Source organism: Poecilia reticulata, chromosome 14 (genome assembly GCF_904066995.2).
Source record: "Poecilia reticulata chromosome 14, P_reticulata-male-v2, whole genome shotgun sequence".
NCBI classification, from domain to species: Eukaryota; Metazoa; Chordata; class Actinopteri; order Cyprinodontiformes; family Poeciliidae; genus Poecilia; species Poecilia reticulata.
In genome coordinates, this window is record NC_088843.1 from 22,080,798 (window position 1) to 22,087,036 (window position 6,239).

The following is a 6,239-nucleotide window of genomic DNA, read 5'->3' on the forward strand; positions in this document are numbered from 1 at the left end:
GGTAGTGTGTGTGTGTGTGTGTGTCTCCTGGGATGATTCCTGCAGCAATCTGAACGATTTCTGTTTGGTTAAAGCCAGAGTTTTAACAAACCCACACAACTGCAGCTTCTCCAAGAAGAACCTAAAATACTTTAATAACCTTCATATAAAAAGGTGAGACGTCACAATATTTACAGAAATTAAACTGATTTTTAATAGATTTTTTTTAGGGCTGGGACTTTAATGAGATAATTTTGTTGTAATAGCATTTCCTGAAATGCAATAATGACATATTACTTGACATAAAAAAGCCCTGAGAAGTTGAAAGGAGGCTTCATGAAGGCAGAGAAAAGAAAGTTAATCTCTTCCATCAGTCGTAAAGGATGGGGGTCTTATCCCCTACTCCAACATCTTTCTAACCAAACAACTACACAGAGGTTTAAAGAGGAAAAGCAAAGCAAATGAGGTGGATTAGCACTGTCTGCTAATTATATTTTACTGCTTGCTGGATGTTGAGCTGTTAGTGTACCATGACAGTCATGAGACCTTTATGCAGCAGTAGTCTTCAGTCAGAGGCCTATTCAGGTTGGTTGTAACACTGACTGCCACTGGAGACTCTTGGATGATCTGAGTTACAATGTCATTTAATTTCCTTTTGGGGTAAATAAGGGATTTTTCAAATGAATTGAATTCAAATCTAAAAGCTTTTTTCTGAACAAGCAAAGAAGAAATTGAGCCGTTTGACTTGCCGTAGTGATGCAGAGGTTGTTTACCTGAGGAAATAGGAACAAGTTTAATGGTATGTTGGGAAACATTAGGATATGTTCAATGCTTTTCCACAGCGGAAGAGCTGGAGGTGGACGTTGTTTATTCCTCAGTCCAGGTTCTTAAAGAGACGGAGGGAATGAGAGCCGTCTTAAATCTGAGGAGGATTTCAGCTGAGATGCACAGAAAGCATCCAGACGGGTCAACGAGGGTTGGAGTATAAGAGGATTTGGCTCTGTCATCACCCTTTAAGTTGACACTGACAAGTTTCTGAAAAACAGTTTCTTCATCGCATACAGAGCATCATCATCATCGTTACCAGTCTGAAGGCATTTAGAGATCTCCTGGTTTTCTGGAGGAGCCGTTCCTGTTTCCCTCTGCTGGTTGATGGATCCATCATGGATCACTGGAACACTTGGATCCATGTTTGGACCAAACAGCAGCGACTCATGACAACAGCATCCATTCATTCAACATCTTCACTCAGTTCTTCCTCACCTTTCTGCAGTGAAGTCTCACCATGCTGTGTTAAACTGAGGGATTAATCAAGGGTGACTCAGCAGCTACCAGGGTTAGCTTTAGTAAATTCTGATCAAATCTGTAACGTGTTTCAGCTCATTCAGCACAGTCAGTGTTTCTAATACAGGTGTGATAAGCTAACAGGTCTGCGGTTCAAATCCGTCTTTTCTGGTTTTATGTCTGTCAGACAGTAAAATATGAGAGGAAGATGGAGACTAATGAGGGACCTTAGTGAATATTTACCTCAAAACTAAATATGGAGGTTTGAGCTACTTAGCTAGCTTCACCTTTAAAACTAAAACTAGTAAAAACTAAACTCTGAGCTAAACATTTAGCTTGCGAAACAATCAATCAGATTCAAACTAAATTTTTAGCTAACTAAATACTTAGCTTGGCAGCTAAACATTTAAATCAGAGCTAGCTAAATATTTAGGCTAAAACTAAATATTTTCAAACTAGTAAACTATTATTAGTTAGCAAACCTAACATATAGCTGGGTAGCTAAATATTTCAATCAAGCTACATATTTAGATTGTAAACTAAATATTTAGTGTGACACTAGCAGACTAATATTAGTTAGCCAGCCTAATATTTAACAAAATAATTAAATCAGAGCTAAATATTTAAATTGGAGGTAAATATAGTAATATTTAGATTTTTAACTAAATACTTTGTCTATTGACGAACTATTTATTTAAACTGTGACATTTATAAATGAATAACTTGATGAAAAATGACACCTATTTTTTTTCTCTGGTGAAATATTAAATAACACAAATTATTGCTGCTAATTTTTATTTATCGTATCTTTACAAATGGCTCTTCATATTTAACTTTCATTCTTTAGTGAACCAAACACCAAATATATTTACAGGAAATGCAGCTGTGGTTGTTTCCGCCGTATCTCCAGACGTCCATGTGAAGGTGCTGCTGGACAGAAAACCCTCAGCTCTACCTGCAGCCCGGTGAAATACTGCAGCACGGTGTCCAGGCGTCGGACACTTTGTCTTGTTTTCTATTGATTTAATCTGGCAGAGACACACACTGTCCAAACAGTAGAGTTTTCTGCTTTCCGCCTCTCTCCGCAGGATGCAGAGAGAGGCTCGTTTCCCAGGGAAAATCAATTCCATTCCTTCAGAGAGATCAATTTGTGGCAAGAAGCAGAGAAAATGCGCCGCTGGTTTCATATCTGCAGCTCTAATTATGTGAAATACATCAGGGCTGTATTATTGATCCATGGGAGACGGCTGCAGGCACAACTACGCCGTCACGTCGTACAGGCCCTGAACACAACACGGACGGATCAAACTGGGCCGTCAACACAACACCGCCTGCTTCAACCAGTCAAACTGAAATTTTAATTCACTTTGATTGGTTGGTGCAGAAATAAAAATTTCAGTTTGACCAAATTTAATTTTGGTACTGAAATTTAACAGGCTTAAATGAAATTTAATTAGAAATTTAAGCCCGTTTGGCTAGTACCGGCAATAAATATATTTTTTATATTTACATTTATAAATGTATTTATATTACCTGGATATTAACAAAGACACAGATGAACATTTCTCTGTTCATCCGGGAAATGGTGAACAGGGAGAGCCGGACTAAAACTACCTGGATGTCAGACAACATCTGGGTCTCATTATGCGTCTCTGTTTATGTCGTAGCCCAAATGAGTAACTTCATGTTTAAAAACAAGCCCAAAGAAACTGCAACCCGCGACTCATTCAATTTGCAACGACTTAAAAACAAACCCAAAGTCACTTATAATAATCGGACTTGACAGAAACTCAAAATAGTTCCTGATTGTCCAGCAACAAAATGCGCATCTCTCTCCTCCCTCCATTGTTTACGTTTGTCGCTGCTGACAAGTGTCAGCCCCAATGACTGTTTCACTCACGGTTTAGCCGAAATGCTTCCTGGGTAAAAATCAAAAGACAAACGCGACACAAGCGCCCCTCTCGCCCCACTCAACAGTTTCCAGCAGCTGATGCACGTAAGGGGCCCGGTAATTTTTTAGGTCCCTTATCCCTCCGCTAGTCCTAAAGCTTCCAGCTAGTGCAGTCCCAGTGAGCCACAGCCTCCATGTGTTAATACAAATTATGATTCATCGATCGGGATTTTTATTCCCAACACTTGGTAGCAGAGGACGGTTTTGTGTTGACACATGAGTGGATATTGGACTGGCCGTTCAGGCGCAGACGGAACAGTACTCTGGTGTAGGGCCCATATGAAAGGTAATACACACCATTGTACTGTTTCTCAGGTCTGTATAAATTTCAGTTATCAGCCGTTGTCTGTACTGTTTCCCAGGTTTGTCTGCTTGTCACTGAGTTGTCGTTCGTACTGCTTTTGATTGGTCTGTCTAACTGCTTTCAAGTTGTTCATAGGAGTAAAGATAGTCAAAGGTTAAAGTTAAAAAAGTTGAGAGTTAAGAGTTTAAAAGTTAAGAGTTAAAGTAAAAAGGACGATGGCCTGCAGTGGGAGTTAGCCGTCCCCCGACTTTCCCCGGACGCGGGTAAGGGAAAGGCTAGCTTTTGTTGGTTTTATCCTCGGGGAGTACTGCCCTCGGAAAAGAACTGGATAGCCAATCTGAGACTTTGCTTGAGAAACGCAAGGAGTTGAGAGCGGTCCTTCATAGAAAAAAAAAGAAAAGAGATAAGATAAGAGAATAAGATAAAGGTCGATCGCGGTCTGATCTTCTAAAGTGTAATAAGTGAAGTAATAAGGGATAAAAGAGCTGAAAAGCGTGTATCCACAGACACACAGCTGACAGACAGCTGTGTGTCTGTCAGCTGTTTGTGCTTCTGCCTCTGAGCAGACGTTATGTGTTTAAATGTACTCTTTTCTGTTTATTGCAATGTGTTTTAAAACCATGGTCAACATTGGGAAATTATAATCTGTGGGAGGTTTTTGATTTTGTCTGCTGGGTTTGATTTCCTCGCCGCCGTGCGAGCAAAACTGCAAAAAAAAAACAAACAAAAAGATAAAGAGAGGTGATTTTTGAGCCTAAATTTTGAGCCTAAACATATTTAGGGTGAACTTGAAAATGAAAAATATGATCCAAAGTGGGGCATCGGGTCATAGATTGCACTTCGTGAGCAAATGGAAGCATTAATAGCTTATTTGGCAGAGCATGACGAATATCAAAATAAGGGAGAAAGAGAAAAACCAACAAAGGGATAGAATACCTGGTGCAGAAGAAAGGAGGCGACTTGTTAAACAGCCTTCAGGGTGATACTGGCTGGAAGGAATAAATGACACTAAGGGGAAACTGATTGAAACTAAACTAATGCTGCACAATTCACTATTTTCACTTGTGGTAAAATTAACTGTATGAAGGATGAATGAAATTACATAACAGGTAAAATTATAAAAAAAAATAAAGTGACATTTAATGGGTTGAAGTTTTTGAAACTCGGCTTAGCTGTAGACAGGTTTAGATTTAAACTTAATAAAACTCGAAAATTGAGGTTTATAGCAGACTTGAACTTCATCATGGACTAATCAATAGTTTTCTATTATTATCTTATCAAAGCAGGATTTCTTTTCATTTGAAACTTGGTCACCTTAAATGTCTAAAGAGGGAACAGAATTGGTAAATAAATATGAGTTTGTGTTTGATTCAAAGGGAGATTATGAAACAGCTCCAGATTAAATTACGGTTCATTACATTGGTTACAAAATATTCTTGTCTCAAAGACAATTAATGATTCTAAATCTGACGAGGTAGATTTAGACGAGGTAGCACAGATCGTCAGAACACTTGATTTGTAGGCCTATTACATCACAGTGCTGCATGTATTCTTGTGATGATGCATCATAGGTTGTGATGTCACGTACTGCTTTGTTGTGTAATACGGGGGCGGGGTATTTATAACTCATGTTGGTAAAATTCTGCCACCTTCCAAGACATTTCTACAGGAGACACACTTTTACACAACAGTTATAGTTACAGTTATGGATTTTTTGAGAGGAGATTTGCGATATTTAGTTAGTAACACTGCTGTCCCTGCAATCGTGGAATACATTTTTAATATTCCGGAGGACGATTTTAATTCGTTGCACTTGAGTGAGAGTGTCACAGAGAGGACCAAAGACCTTTTACATCACCTGACAGAGGTTTTCTCTGCTTTCGTTCGGAACTTACTTGGGAACCTGAAATACGAATATGGCGATATTAAAACCGTATTTGGAAACCAGGTTTCTCAGGCCTTTGCCCAGGCCATGGGGGTCGAGGAGATCATTCAGGGAGAGTGCACTAATGTATTTAACATGCTTTTCTTAAAGCATGTTATATCTGTAGTGAAGCCTCCTATGAATGATAGGAATGGAGAACCCATAAATGAAGACCCCATCGTGGTCCTTAGGCGGAGTTTAGGGTTCAGTTTGTTGGTTCGACCTGTGATCAGTATCGTCCAACAACTGATACCAGTAAGACATCGAATTGAAGAACTGAGGAAGTCCTTTGAGAAGGAGAGAAAGGAGACGATCCAACTTTTTGTTGAGTCGTTGATGTGTGAAGGCATCAAGAAATCAAGAACATCTTGGTGCCTTGAGGACCTGAAAGAGGTACAGGAACGCATTGTTCACAACATCTGCGTTAAAATTGAGGGCCAGCCGATCGCCATCCAGCAGAACTGGATTCCAGGCCTGACAAAAAAGGTTTTCAAAGACCTAATGAAGACCTGGGACTGTTCTGCTGGATGGACTCTGGCGTTCATGGAGCATGAGGCAGCTGAAGACACAATTGCATTGTGTCTTTTAAGTGAACTGGAAAAGCGCCAGAAAAAGACGGGCAGGTTTTTTTACAACATTTTTTTCTGGTGCTGCTAAAATCTGGCCCTCATTTCAAATGAGGGCCAATACTGTCATACCTCTGTCAATCCTTGCTCCATGAAGCCTCTCTGTGCCTCCATCGGTCCTTTCATCGAGACGCCTCTCTGTGCCTCCACTAGGCTTCCAGCCCTGACTGC